Raw genomic sequence first — 15,587 nt, forward strand, 5'->3', positions numbered from 1 at the left:
TTCTAATCACACTTCGAGCCGCAGAAATTCTTTGGGCAATAAATGACGGAACATTAGTCAAGGCGTTGTTCAGCCCTTGTATAAAAAGTGGTCAGACTAACCTGTAATTACAGCAAGAAAATACTTTAAAAAATTATCCCTTAAGGCTACTTTGGACCTTCACGAATATGCATATAAGTCTTAGATCATAGACCGAGACGTTGTTTCCTTTATACAATAAATTTAGCTCGTGCGCTATTGTCAAAAATATCGAGGGAACCCTCAGAAGAATCTTGTACGTTGAAGAAGCAGCTGTATCGCAAGTAACCCCCTTGTATAATTTATATACCTATATATACACACGTTGTTATCATATATTATATTCCCACATCAGGTATATAACGTTTTATCGCCCGCCAAAACTTCCGCCTATCTCAGGTAGTTCCGGTATTAGATCCCACTGTTATAAACTAGATCGGGGATTCTGGACCTATTTTCACTTTCTTTTCAATCACTCTTTCAATGCTAAATTAAAGCGTCTTAGTCGAATTGAAAAGTATCGAATGCCAAAACTAGTCAGAAGTTATTCGTTGACAAACGGTCCACACACCACCCTCGAAATTCTGCTCCACAACCCCTTTTCTTAGTATCGAATTAAGAAGAAAAAGAAAATGTTTATGACTGGACTAAACCTACCAAGTACAATTACTAATATCTAAAATAAATTTTCAAGATTTATCACGGCTTCAAATGACAGCTGTCAACGACAGTTAAGTTGTCTGTACAAAGCCAGAGCCGGTAGTGTCACCCGACAAGAGATTACACAGCCAGGTAAAAACTGAATTTTTTCAAAGAAACACACTGTATATTCTGCGTGACGCACTTATCAAACGGTTGTCATATTAGCTTAACTGCAACCACAATACGAAAAGTTTAGGGATGAAATTATTTTTTATTCTAAGAAATTTGTAAGAAATTGATAAACTGCTAACAGAGTTATGATATTTGTCTGTAGAGTTTAGACTAGAACAACGGTTTATTTTACTTAAAAAAAAAGACTCAAAACAAATGTATTTTGGAGGGCAATAATTTAAGGGGTTGTATGAAAAAGAAAAAATTATAATTATTATTATGTAGTTCATCCATTCGTGCATAAATGTCATTTAAGTGCTAGAGTTTTGAAAAGTTCGTTACAATAGTCAAAATATCTAAGTGCAGGGTGGTGAAATTCGACACGTAGTGTTGCCATAATTTAAATTTAGTAATTATGCTTAAGCTCAAGCTTTACATGATTATGTAAGAAAACAGTTACAAATACTCTCAAGATGTAAACAGCTTCAGGTATGCATGTATTTATTAACAGTTTTAAAGTTTCTAAGAAATGCTATGAAGAAATGCTTTTAATATTTCAGTTACACAACGCGCACGTAGGATGTGTAAGTTTGTGTCAAACAGAAAAATTTTGACCGGTAACAATGCAACGTTAATACAATTTCTGGTTTCGATAGAAATGACATCATTCGCTAAATAATGTATGAATAGGTCCTAGGTCCTAGTGCATTTAATCGAAGTAAACACAGTCGCACTTGAGCTTGTAGACGAGAAATCTCTACTTCTTAGGCTGTGGAAAATACAGAGGCCATAAATGACATCACCCTTTTATAATTCGCATAACTTAACATAGTGCATAAAAAGGATGAAACGATAGATAAGAGTTGGGTTAAAGTACACCGCTGACGGAAATAACTATCCTCCTCGTGATTTAAAGAAGGGTTGCGGAGGGTGGGTGTGCGTGGGAAGGGTGTTGAGTAATTGCAGCGTGCGCCGTGATTATCGTTCGGCCGTTGGACTTTATCGTAAATATTGTTTTAAAATTGAACGTATCACGTGTGGTAAAAGCTTGACGAGTCTTGTAACGGACAAATTTTATTCTCTCGTGATGGTCCATAGTCGCCTGCATCCGTTGACTATGAGTACGCCCACTTAAACTGACGTTTGGTTATCATCGAAACTTTGTCTTCTGCTGGTGGATGTTATTTATCCCGCACATAACAGTTAATGCTAATTTTAGTACAACCGTCGTTGCCCCCTGTCTTGGTACAGTTTCAGTTTCCAAATTTAGCGTGGTGTTTGTACGATTCTTCGCCATCGGTAAACCGTCACACCCATAAATTATCCACAAACCTCGACCCGAATTTACCACCAGAGGGAGAGAATAAGCTAAATAAATACCACTTCGCAATTACGACCAGGTTGCGGTTTCATCGTCTTTTCGGAGATGTGCACTGAAACACAAGGTTCCTAAACAAGAACGTAACGGTTTTTGTTTAACGAATTTTTCATCATTCGAAATGAGGAGCGATCTGCGCTTCGGTGTCGTTTTTGAAATAATATTATTTTTCAGTGCAACAAAAAAGTCTCCGAGTCTCTGGTGTGTGGTTTTGGTCACAATCTACCCGATAAATGATATCTGAAGCTTTTTTAGCACAATAGTAGTAACGGATGTAAATATTTTATCACTCTTGTTTACACTAAATTGCTAATTTTACCTCTTGTATGCAAGGAAAAATGAAAATAACTTTTTGCTGACACGATTTTCAGTAATACAAGAATTAAAAACTTGACAAGGGTATTATATATAAAAATGAGAAGATTTTTGAACATTAGAAAGTGTGTCCTTGTTTTTCAAATACCTAAGTTCAAAAGCAGCGCCCCAAAATCTGGTTAAAAAAATACGAACGGGAATATTTTTGAAAAATCATTTCATAAAGAGGTGAATCTATGAAACAGGTGTCATTGTGATTCATGTTTAACATGTTATGGCAAGCGAAAAATTCAAACTGAATAGGGAAAAATGATTTAAGAAAATAAATAAAATCAATTAATGAAAAATTAAATAAGAAAATTGAACTGAATTTCTTTTTCCGTTTTTTATTATTATTTTTAGGTGGGTTCAAGAAATAAATAATCTCCTTAAATTTTCATTTTTCGTACATATGTTTTCAATTATGTTATCCCAAAAAATACAAATATTTAAATACAACTTGATAAACTTAATATTTCGGTTTTTACCGTTATTTTCTTATCTGTGTTTTGATAATGGTATTGCGGTTTCCCTCTTAAATTATACAATTTCTTTGAGGTTAGCAATATCTAACAAAATTTTGTGTTTTTTTTTTATATATGTATGTACTTAATATGTATGTATCAATTTCCAAAATTCAATTTATTTTATTTTATTGTCTTTGTACAGAACAATTTCATCACAAGCAAGTGGAAAATTTTGCAGAATTAAAAAAGAATAAATGAGGTAATCATCCCTATTGAAGTAGAATTTCGTCGTCAAGGGTTGTAATATTTGACTGAAGGTTAGTTACAGTCAATTTTACAAAAAAAAATACTCCAGGAAGAAAGATTTCAATTTCTTATGTTCAGAAACAGGAAAATAAGCTGAACTCTAAAATTAATTTTCAAAGGATATTGATCATTTAAATATTTTTCGAGACTAAAATTGCTGGATAAATGCATTGTTCAAAAAAATAAATATGTTTTACAATTTAGATTTTATTTTAAACGTACTAGTTTTAGATTTAAATTATAAACGTTTTTATAAATCTGCATAAACGACACCAGCGTAACAAATTCTTTCAATTCTTGCTAAAATCGTTTGTTTTTGGGCAATTGGAAAAAACTATAATTTTTTTAAATTGTATTGGAACGATTACAATTTTCACTAATATTAGTAGATTATACCATTAAGAGTAGAAGTGAGTCTTTTTGTGCAAGCCCACAGATTGAAGACCTAGCTAGACCAAGTCGAGGTCGGCAACTGGGCGAAACATAAAAAGACCTTCTACTCTGATTGATATACAGGGTGTTTCTGAAATAAGTGCATTAATTTTAACTGATAATAGAACTAATCAAAAGGAACAACTTTTCTCTTTACCATTTTGGCGAAAAACGTTGCGTAATGGCTTAAAAAACTAGGAAAGATTTTCTTAAAACTAAGCTACCTAAAAACGTGAAACAACCAGATTCTTACGAAGTGGATTTTTTGCTATACGGGTAGATTTATTTGAATTTCAATTTCGGCGTTAAAACACGTTTTCCGGATGAAAATGGATGTTTTTTTAATATTAGCGCTGATCTCAATTAGCCATTGCAGTATTTAGTGGCGTAGGGCTATTTTAGTGAAAAATCTCTCCAATTTTTTTTTGGAATTAAACATTGTTTTTCGGCAAAATGGTAGATATAAAAGTTGTTCCTTTTGACGAGTTCTATTACCAATTAAAATTAATGCACCTATTTCAGAAACATCCTGTATACTATTTTATCTTCAAGCGGATCACAAAAAAAATTGGACATGAACTCATTTATTTTCTTTTGCTGCAATTAGAGTAAAATGATAATTTTCAAAGTTTTCAATTTTCAAATTTTAAGTCACCAGTAATTCCTAGTTCTCTTGTTGTAATATTATTAGTACTTGAAGGTTCAATAATATGTATTAGTAAAAACTACTAAATTCTAAAGTTTACTTTTTAACGTTGAACAGCCATCTTGCTATTTTTGATTTTGACATCTGTCATCCATGCATCTTACACCACAGCGGCACCGGTTAAATATTGGCTAATAATTTCGTTATTTCGCTTTTTTAGAGGTTTTTTTAAATAGGGATAATTTAATTATTAAATATTTCGTGTAATTATTGATAAATAAATACATAGTGAGAAATGCTTCAAAAGACCTTATATTTGACACGGTCGAGCCGCCTGTGGACATTTCAACTCCTTGGATTTGAAGTGTAGTCCGGTTACAAAAACCGTTTCTATAGAGATACACGCGATTTTCAACCGGTCGATGAGAAAAATAATGTTTACATTTTCATGTCTCTTGTTCCAAATATTTTTTCTGTCAATTATATATTTCTCTCAAACAAAATTATGTACATCTTCAAATGATTTTTTTTTTGTTTTAGTTAGTTGTACATATTGCATTTCTCAACCTACATCCCAAACAACAGACGTGAAATATCACTTGACCAAGCAGGGGTCATAACTGACCCACGATATAACATCACGTTTTGATTACATATCTTGAATAAATGAAATGAACGAAAAATCAAGTAGGTACGTTACAAAAGACTATTATTTTACTTCCAATCAGAAATGTTTCATGTAATAAATATTTTATTTTTGAAATAAAACATTTAAATCATGTAAGGGCAAATTTTTTAACTAGTTTTCGATTTAAGATTTATTTGGAAGGAATAAACTGAATTATCTCAAGATCTTTAAAGTGTTATTGACAAACGACAAAAATAAATATATATAGTAATAAATAATAAACATATTGAAGCGTAGGTCAAATTATCATATTTCTCTTTAGGATTTTTAGAAACTAGGGTCAGTGATGACCCCAGCTAACTGCTCACTCGTACCCCCTTAGCGTCTCAATTTAGAAAGTTCAGGTAAAATTTCTGAAAATTTTCCTTAATTTTCGCTCTATGGCGTTGCCTCTTGTAATCATGTCACAAAAGAATTCTTCCACTGGAACTAATACATACTGCTTGCCAGTGGACCGAACTCTTCTGCATTTTCTACGCCACTGAGAACTGAACAGAAATAGAAAGAAAGAGATGGGACATAAATGTTCCGGACTTTCCTTTTAAAGAATTCAATGGTCAATGTGCGATGCAAAATATAAGAAAAATTTAGTACAAGCAGAAATGGTCACAGCTGGTAGTACCTACGGACTCACGCCAGCGGAAAGGATTAGTATCGATCAGATCAGTATTTTTTCAACATAATTTCGAAAAAAAAATCACACAAAATCGGATTTAGATAAAACAAAATGTAATTCGTGGGGTAAGATTTCGAAAAAAAATTCGATAAGTCGTAGCAAGCAAATGTAAACAAACAATATTCTATGTGGCATCAAAACTAACTTCCAGTACTCAGCGAGAGAGTACTTGTCTTTTTTGTCTTGCGTTGTGTGTGTGAGAACTGAAATGTTTTGATGCTATCTCTGTTTAACAGCACTTATTGTGTAATCACAACGTCCTTGTCTAGAGAATGGTATGTTCCTTGAAAAGTAAAACGCTAATAAAGTTAATCTTATGTCATTGTTACATCCAAGTTTTATTTGTTGTTTAAAAAAATCGTCTCTGAGCAAATTTACTTCCTTATTCATCACCCTTCAGAGTTCGACGGTGCGGTTCCAATTAACGAGAGAAACATGTCCGGGATATTTCATAAACAACCACTAATTCATGCTTAATAAAAGGCCACGCCCGTGCTTTTTGAATTCGTTTACGAGAGACGCGGGCGGATATAAAAGTAAAAAAAGCGTGGAGAAATGAATTAAGGGTGGGCCACAAAAAGAACCAAATCGACCGACGCGAATTCATTTCTTTGATTTGTAAATTGCGCGCCCATCATCGGCGAGCTTTGTGCTTGAAACAACGGAATCACCGCGAGATCCTTCTCAAATTTGTGTATTATTAGTTAAAAACGTTGGTCCATCGTCAACGGGTAAGATATAAATGAATTCAATTGAGGGTGAAGCGGGCTCGGAGTGCTGGTAAAACCGCATTCCAGACATCAGACGAGACTTAATAAAAGATAGAACGGCCAAGCTCTTTGGTCCATACTTATAGCCAGGAAGTTAAAGGTATAGAACGTGGAGAAAACACGATAAACATTATCCAACGGTCAACGGTTGGTGCGAGCTCCGGACCACCTATAGGTCTACCTGAAATCCGGAGAAAAAGCTGCGCTTACAGCTTTTTGACACGTAACTGATTCGAGACGTTACAAAGTGACATCATCCGTGCAACGAAAAAAATTAATTATTCAAAAATTTTATTGCCACCGTAAAAACGCGATTGTACTAAATGGTTTTATTTATTAGCAGTCTTGACACTTGACGGTTCCCACGATTACCAACTATCTAATTTCACCACAACGACACAAATCTCTACGCCAGTACCTACACGTGCTAACGTTACAGATTCTTTCCTCCAGTTGACAATTTTCAGCAAATTCCACAAATTCGCTCCATTTTTCAAAAATCTATACTCTTCTTTATTATTTTTATTATTTCTCACCAGCATTTTCCAAATACAGTTTTCATAATTTTAGAATACACAGTTGCTTTCCCACTAGTTCAAGCGAATTCCTCTTTCACATTAATTTATTTTCTCTTTTTGATGCAACTTTTCATAAATCTGCCACTACCGCAATAAAATATTTTTCTTTTGACAACGCCAACGTAAAATCATTTATTTTTAAATTAGGAAAAGCAGCAGAGTCGCCAGGTGGGAACCAAGTGATTCTAATGCAAATCTCAAGGGACAAAGTAATCAGAAAAATTAAAAATTGAAACTTTGCACAAACTATCTAAACACTCGTCAAACAGAACTTGTTGGTCATGAGTCTGGAAATTTACACCAAATAAGAAAGCAAAAATGTTTGTTAGCAAAGCAAATCCAACTATTGCAACAGAAGAAACAAAAATAAAAACCTTCAATTTAGTATCAACACTGGGTATAATGCTAGCAAGGTAACGTTATTATACTAACTGCCTTGTCATCTAACAATATAATAGATCTTACAATATTTTTTTGTTTTTGCCTGAGATTCTACTGTTGCACCTGTATTTATTTGTAACGATTCTTGATCCTTTGAATTTTGTTTGAATTTTCAATCTCTCGTGTATGCAAAAGTGTACGATGAAAGTATGTATCGTTGGGGCTGTGTTATTGTGCATGTGAATAATGAAAGAGGACTTTTCCGGTTAAAATAGCATGTCAGATAACCGAGGATTAACGATGATGATAAATAATTGTATGGAGAGGGTTAAAGGATGTACCTCTTTGTTCTTGTAGCTAGTAATTTAAGAGATGCTGTCCGTGTCGGCGTGACTCCTAATTTTGTTGCACCGGGCTGCATTTATGATTAAAACAACAAAGGAAATGCAATGATTGAAATGGTAAGTGAACCATGAAAGGTCTGAAACCCATATCCGTGGAGAACATCTTTAAGAGCGTTTGGTTAGAGTAGTATACTGCGTGTTACCGCATCATAAAAAAAGTTGTGTTACCTTTGCATTTCATAGTCTGACGAACAAAGCTTGACATTTCTGAAGCTGGCCTGATGAGATGGCACAATACTCTCTCATTAATGGGCCCCACAAAGGAACTATCCCGTGGTAAACGAGAGAAGATCAAAGTAATCGCGAGACTACCTGTGCATCATTGTTTTTGATTTTTTGATTTGGAAAATGTTCACACTGTAGATAGCATCAGTACGTGAAAAATGTGAAATTATCCTTGTACGTGTCCTTTTGTAATTGAAATTTAGTGGAGCATTGCAAAGTAATGTATTGTTTTATGGGAGTTCAGTTTCGAATGACCAATTGATTTGGTTGGACCTTAGAGTTGAGTTGAATGAGGTCTTGCAGCTGTTAAATTAAGAATAATTAGAGAGGAAGCCGCGTCGCCGGCTCGAATTATATCATAACAAATGTAAATACGAGTTTAATCAAAATAAGGCCAAGGATCATCCTGTCGAGCGATAATGTGCTAAAATGCTTGTGCGGATCAACCACAAGTCGATAAATCTTTCCTATTTTGGCCACGCATTAATAGGACAAGGCCAAGAATACAATAAATTGGAGTCGTCAAAAACAACTCGCCAACCGTTTTTCGAGCTTCAAAAACTTTCCAATTTTGACCCATCCAAACAAAAATTTTGAATTTGTATTCGTATCTACTATATTCTAGAACTTGTTGAAATTAGTGGTGAAGGTGTTAGCTTTCAAAAATAATATACGAGTAACTGTTGCTCTCAAATTTGAAAACAAATGAAATTTCTGAAATTCAAAAAATTCTAAACAAAATCCAAATTAGAAAAATTCTGGTCTCGAAAAATATATTTTTTAAGCCACCTTTAATGAAAAAGGTAAATCTACGTCCTCCCAAGTGGACGAAGAGTAACTCTTTTTCGGACGCAATTTTTCCTACGCACTTTTTTGGACGCACTTTTTCGGAGGGTGACCGTGACGCCATCTGTTAGTCTGTTTAGTAAGTTAACAACGAAACCGGCAAAATCGAGTAAACCGAGTGAAAACAAATGGATATTTGACAGTTCAATTAACCAGAGTATTTTATTTACCGGAAAAAGTGTTGTAACGTTTATTTTTGGTGCTTATTTGGTGCATAATAAGAAAATGAACGTTCATGCACTGCCATCTTTATTGTGTTACAATAAAGATGGCAGTGGTTCATATATGTAATCGATAGCAACAGCGAAAGTGATGAATAAATGTCTAATACGCCGCCCAACTTCGCCGATGATAATCCCAATTATTGTCCTGTCACCATAAATTATGTAAATAAGTAATTATATTGCAAATAGTAAATTTCTCGTTTTGTTGGCAAGCTGATAAAAAATACTATAAAAAAGTCGTTAATATGTATTAATAAATTTAGCTATATTTTTGAAAAAAGTTGATACAAAATAAATCTTTTGCGTAATAGTTCGTGAGTTAGCCTAAAAATGTAATGTCCACCTCTGCCAAAAAATGCCTTTTGTCCTCACCTGTTTTCAAAAGCTTCGGCTGCGTCTCGGCTAGAAAACCCAGACTCGGACAAAAAAGATGCACTTTTTGGCCTTGATACACAAATAACTATTTCAGTGGCACCATACCTGCATTTGCTTATTTTATTTAAACTGTAACAACGAATATTATGAACGAACTAATAAAATACGAATTATACTCGTAGTCTTGACAAGGAAGTGACAAAACAACAGTAGAATGAGTTTTTGTTGACCATTTTTACTATTGCGGGCACATCTGGCGTTTGAACTAACAGAAAACAATGTTAAATTGTCCGAGTGACAACGCTTATCTATGGCACCCAAATAGTTGTAAAGCTCCAATAAACTTTCCCGGAGTTGACAGTCTCCATTTAAGACGTTTGGTTAATTTAATTCTGTAACCAGACAATTTATTTTCTGTGTTGGAGTTACTAAAATTAAATATTACTTATTGCAATAATGTTGCAGAAGATGTACACAGGTACAGCTAGATTTATGAGTTTGACTTACGTTTGATTTATGACATGATCCTTGTTTTCTAGGATTTTGTTTAAATGATTCTATGAAGTCGACGGCAAAATTGTAGAAATACGGTAAGTCAAGGTGTGGTGGCACCTTGCGTTGAAAATTGTATAGCAAAAGTATAATAATAATAAATGACAAAAATAATTTGCAAACACAAAAGAGAATAATGAATAATGATTTATTTTACAACAGCGAAAACTTGTACTCCTATTATTTTAACAAAAAACGAAAAGTAAATTTGTGCAAAGCTGAATTTGCATTTCCTTTCAGGCTCCTGAGAGCCATATAGAGCACAATTCAACAGAGATGAGCCTGTGGGCGTGGCGTTTCTGCGCGTCCAGTGACGTTCGTAACAGTGCAGGAGTCCAAGGTCATTAGTTTGAAAATAACCGTGAAAAAGTAAATAAATAAATAAATAGTTTAAACATAAACATGTGAATGCAACACGTGGCTTTGTTTACAATTGACCACAGACAATAAGAAAGCACAGAGCTACAGGCAAAAAACAGAACCGAGCTGCAACTCCGTAACATTTCTTCTGCACACCACTGATAAAATAAGGACTAATTGTTTTTATTTTCAATTTGGACGTTGCGCATCTCAAATGAATAGTTGAGAAATTATTATTATAGTCGGTCTTATGTATTTGTTCATTTTAAAGAAACTAACAATTTTAATAGATTCAGTGGTTTCCACATTCTTTATCATCCAGCGTTTCGCAAGGCTCCACTCTTGGACCTCTGGTATTTCGTATAAATTTTCTCTGCTTGTTAAGTGGCTTCAAAATTTAATTGAATCTAATACAATTTGGGACTGCAACTACGTAATTATTGTTCCTTCTAAACAAATTCATCATTTCTTTGACAAACCTCTCTGCAAAATTTGATTAAAAAACTATTGTTCTGTGGTCACCTTTCAAATTTCTCATTCCAAGTTTCCAAAACACTGAAACACTTCTCTGTTTGTGTCTTTTCTACCCTTCCGCATTTCACGGAAGTTCAAAAAGGTTTAAATTGGTATTTTAAAATCTTTTCGAGGAAGATTCCTACGAACATTCTAAACTTGGGACTACAAAATGATTGCAATTCAGTGGCGTTTTGTCTTTAAATTAATTCTTCCATTACAAATATTCAGTTGCAGAATTAGTAACATCTATGAGGATAGTTTTGGATTTGTTGGATTTGTTTTCACAAAAAAACTACATCATTTTTGGTGCCAAAATGTTCGAAAATGATTTTGGAATAAATTTTTCAACCTAACCACTCGAAACCGATTGATACAGAGACTTTTACAACATTCTTCTTTCCATGGTGCCCGTACGGTTGGAAGAAAATCGAAAGGTTGGTGGGGCAATCAGTGGGACGAATTTGAAATTCCCAAGCAATGCTAGTTAAGAATTCCGGACGTACCGGAACAGGCGAATACGTGATGGTGTAATTTGGTGTTGTACACTTGTAAAGAGGAATTTGGCAAGCACGTGACGATCGTACGTGAGAGTGCCTTATCGACATATTGTAGACGAATCGTTCAGTTACGCGCATAAATTTAGCGTTCGTTGAAAAATAGCGATTAAATAGCGCAATGGTACAAGGTGTACACACCTTATCCTCAGAAGTGCTTGCTCGACCGGATAGTCTTGTATCCGGCCAGTAAAAGGGCAATAAGAGAAGACAATGGTGGGTGCGTTCACCCGCTGTTCACTTGTTGTTTTGAAAACACGCCGACGACTCCGATCTTAATAAACCAACATTAACAAGGAAGCTGTGTCTTATGTCATACAACACATACGTGACATACGTGCCATCCTGTGGAGCCCATCTTGAACGTCCGCGCACCATCCCAAATTCGAAATTCCAAAAACCCACGCCTTACGTAACCGTTTTTATTTTAACATATTTAACGATTACGAGAGGGAAAGATCCGTGAAAGAATACGTGCTGATTCGAAAATCCACATATTTTAGTGGCTTTTGTAACGCCTCATTCTGTTTGTTATGTGTGGAGTTGAGACGACAAAGCCGTTTTTAAGGCCACAGCGGCACTTGCTCAATGGCCAGAAAAGGTAAAATGCACTTGCCTTTAAAGGTAGAGGATTTTTGCCCAACACCCACCTGCTTTTACAAAACATTTATTATAGAATTCCTAGTCCTGGACGTCAGATCCATATCGAAAAAAATCATATCCTACCTGCCTTAGCGCCATTTTCCACGTCACCTCTAATATTTCATCTTCCGAATGCGACAAAGGACACCGTCGAAGTTTACTTGTATTTTTGAATTGCGTGAACGACGACGGGTAGTTTCAACTCTTCACCGTGATATTACGACCCCAGGTACAAAATAATGGCGCGAAGCTTTAGCCTTGATGAAAGTCTCAGGTAATAGATTAAACTAGACAGAGGACGCCGCCACACTATTTTACTTTTGTTTAAAAAATAATGTCGCAATTTAAATTCGGTCGAAATTGAGGTGCCAATATTCACATCGGATGCACCGATGCAATCATGACCGGTCGATATTTTCTGCTCCTGAGGCATAATTAGGACTCACGGTTGGTTAAAAAATAAACGAGTTCGGTTTCCTGCAATAGGATAGCATTGAATATTCTGTTTTTTTCCTGGTAAGTATAGAATTACACCACATTCTCCGTATGTTTCCTGCAAGTCGTATGGCTACGAGATATTCGATATTGATTTTAAAAATTAATATCCTTCAACGATTTTTAACTAGAGCAGCAAACATATGCTCTTCGATAGATGACGCCTTTGTTGAAATTTCACACAAATTTATTTTCTCAAAGTAAACAGCCCAAAAATCCTATCTATCTATTTAAATTTATCTTGAATAACTGAAATGAGATTGCACTTTAATACATAATACTAATAATTCATAGATAACTGCCTGAGAATATTTGTTAAGGGAGCACCGAATAATCCCCCAAATGAGGATGTTTATTTATGATAACGAAATAATAGTAACGTATCAAACAGCTGTTGAACTTACACATATGTATTTTATCAATAACGTACGCAAATAAAATAGTTTCAAAAATTTATTCAAAAAATACAAAATAGAAAAATATGTGGAACTAAGATCGTACATTTGGTGCATCTGACATACTGAAATTTGCACACTTAAAAAAAAAATTAATTATCCATACATCCACATTGCACGTTAACTCAGTACATAGATATGTCATTTTGTATTTACCCACAAATTGAGATAAAATAATCATAAAACGTTAATATGTACACAATTTTCTGTAGGGAAATAACACACTTCCTTTATTATTTTATTGTTATTTAATTATTTTTGAAACACATTAATTTAAAGTAAAAATAAAGGGTGTTCATTTAAATTTCTCCTCTCAAAGTTGGCGTTGAAGAGTCGATTGTGAACTCACCACGAATTACGAATCACGGATCAGCTGTTTAAATCTAACCTCACTTTCTGCGTTGTTTGTATTTTTACTCTGCAGACTGACGAGTGGTGCGTTCACAATCGACTCTTCAACGCCAACTTTGAGGAGAAATTTAAATGAACATCCGATACATACATCAACATAAACATAATTTCTCCGTAATACATACATATATCTAAAATACAAAAGATAAAAGTCATGGTGCTGATCATATCTGTTTCAGGGTCCAATGTGGCATCTATGGCGACAGCTGGATATTTGGATTATTCTGAATTTTTGGTTATGGCTTATCCTAAAAATATTTTGTTATCATTTCTCTTGTTATCTTGATAGATCGATTTTTACTTTTGTTGACGACGAATCACATTTCTTAAACCAGCTACTACATATTTGATTTTTTGAAACCGGTAGATATCATCTTTTTATCTAGACATGTATATTAAAAACGATTTTTTTCTTTTTTTAATAATAAACGCTTCATGTATAATTTTTGTGTCAGTTTACAATAATTTGGTGTAGTAGAATAATGTCATATTTTTAAGACATTTCTATAATGTATTAGATATTTTTTTCAAAGAATGATTAATTTCACGTTTTAGTTAAATAACTACAAATTTGTAGAACATCTGAAAGTCCTTAATCTGTTCAAATTTATAGTATGCTTGCTTATTACTAAAAAAAAAAAGAGGGTATTTTTATGGAAAAATATAAAATTGTATCGGTTTGATATAAATAGATTTGATGTAAATTTATCCAAATAAAACAAACAGTTCAGCTGAGATGAAATAAATGTTAATTAGTGCAATAAATTAGAATATTTAATTGTGGCTGAATTAATGTGGGTCGATTTTGAAAATATTTGTCGCGGGAAAGCTGTGTAGAAAAAATGGTGTGTTTGACCGTCCCGTACAGATTATCAAACAAACCTTCTCGAAGGCGTCAGACAAAGATTGAAGAGTGGGTCAAAAACCTAACTGTCTTCCCGCCTTGAAGAAGTTTCTTAGTGCCCAGTCAGCTGACTAAAGTAAAGTTCCCAGGCATTTAAAAATGTCGGCGACGCGGGTGGTGGTGGTACAAATAGACTCGACAAAGCTCGACTGGCGACAAAGGACTCTGAAACGTCCAATTTTTCACCTAAACCAGTGGAAACAGTGACAATAGGAAGAACAAATAGTCGTCGCTAATTTATTTACGGCTAATAGTTCAACTTACGTCAATATAGACGACATAATAAAATTAATTGCACAATTCGTATCGAGTCCATAAATTTTAAAGACGATAATAAAGCCGTACAATAAATTTTAGTCGTTGATCTTTCGGTCGAGGATCATTGCCGGTAGCGGTCAGCTGACTTGCATGCATTTCGAATTACAAGTTGCAATAATGAATTTTTTGTGACTTGTTGATTGGTCCGAAAATTGTTGCAAGGCCTCTCAGGGGGCAGTCTTTGTCAGCTGATTATGACCATCAGGTACCGGTCAGGTTAAAATTCCAATTGGACCCATTCTAAGAACGCTTCGGTGTCTTTCAGACTGTGAACAGCTGATCCGAGAGGCGACCGGAATCTTCCTCGAAAACTGCACCATTCTAACAGCTGATCTCGGTCGGATCGCTATACACGGCCGAGTCGAGAATGTGAGGCTGTTTTCGAAAAATGCGCGGGATTTTCAGGAACCTGCTCACGAAATTTCACAATGGACTTGTAGGAGTGTTCGCATAACAAAGACCTGTTCCTCGATTTTTATTATTCACGATTTGTGGCTGTCGCAGCGCGGGATTTTATTTTCGTTTTTAACGCAGATTCGTATCGCTTTTTTAGTTCTAGTTCTAGATCCTGAACGAGTCAGTTCGGATTTTAATGCTAATACTTATTATAAAAGTCTTTATGCTGCTAACGGCCCGCCAGGGAAACCTGACGCTGACGGGTAACGTACCCTCAAAAAAAATTAGGGCCAACCCTGTTATTAAACGGTCAGAAGGGCAAAAAATCTACACCGAATTTCGTCAACTTTCCATGACAAACTCTACACGCCGCCACCGATTTGACTTTGCTTGATCTAGACTA

General features: G+C 34.7%; 1 long non-coding RNA gene across 1 annotated transcript in view; it reads right to left on the reverse strand.

Annotated features, from left to right (window-relative positions):
* Positions 1–10,447: 10,447 nt before the first annotated feature.
* Positions 10,448–15,587, reverse strand: part of LOC138139789 (uncharacterized) — a 51,078-nt gene continuing 45,938 nt past the window's right edge. The window contains exon 3 of the long non-coding RNA XR_011162376.1: positions 10,448–13,814. This is a non-coding gene — a long non-coding RNA (uncharacterized lncRNA). The remainder of the gene's footprint in view (positions 13,815–15,587) is intronic.

The sequence above is a fragment of the Tenebrio molitor genome, chromosome X (assembly GCF_963966145.1).
Source record: "Tenebrio molitor chromosome X, icTenMoli1.1, whole genome shotgun sequence".
Classification (NCBI taxonomy): domain Eukaryota; kingdom Metazoa; phylum Arthropoda; class Insecta; order Coleoptera; family Tenebrionidae; genus Tenebrio; species Tenebrio molitor.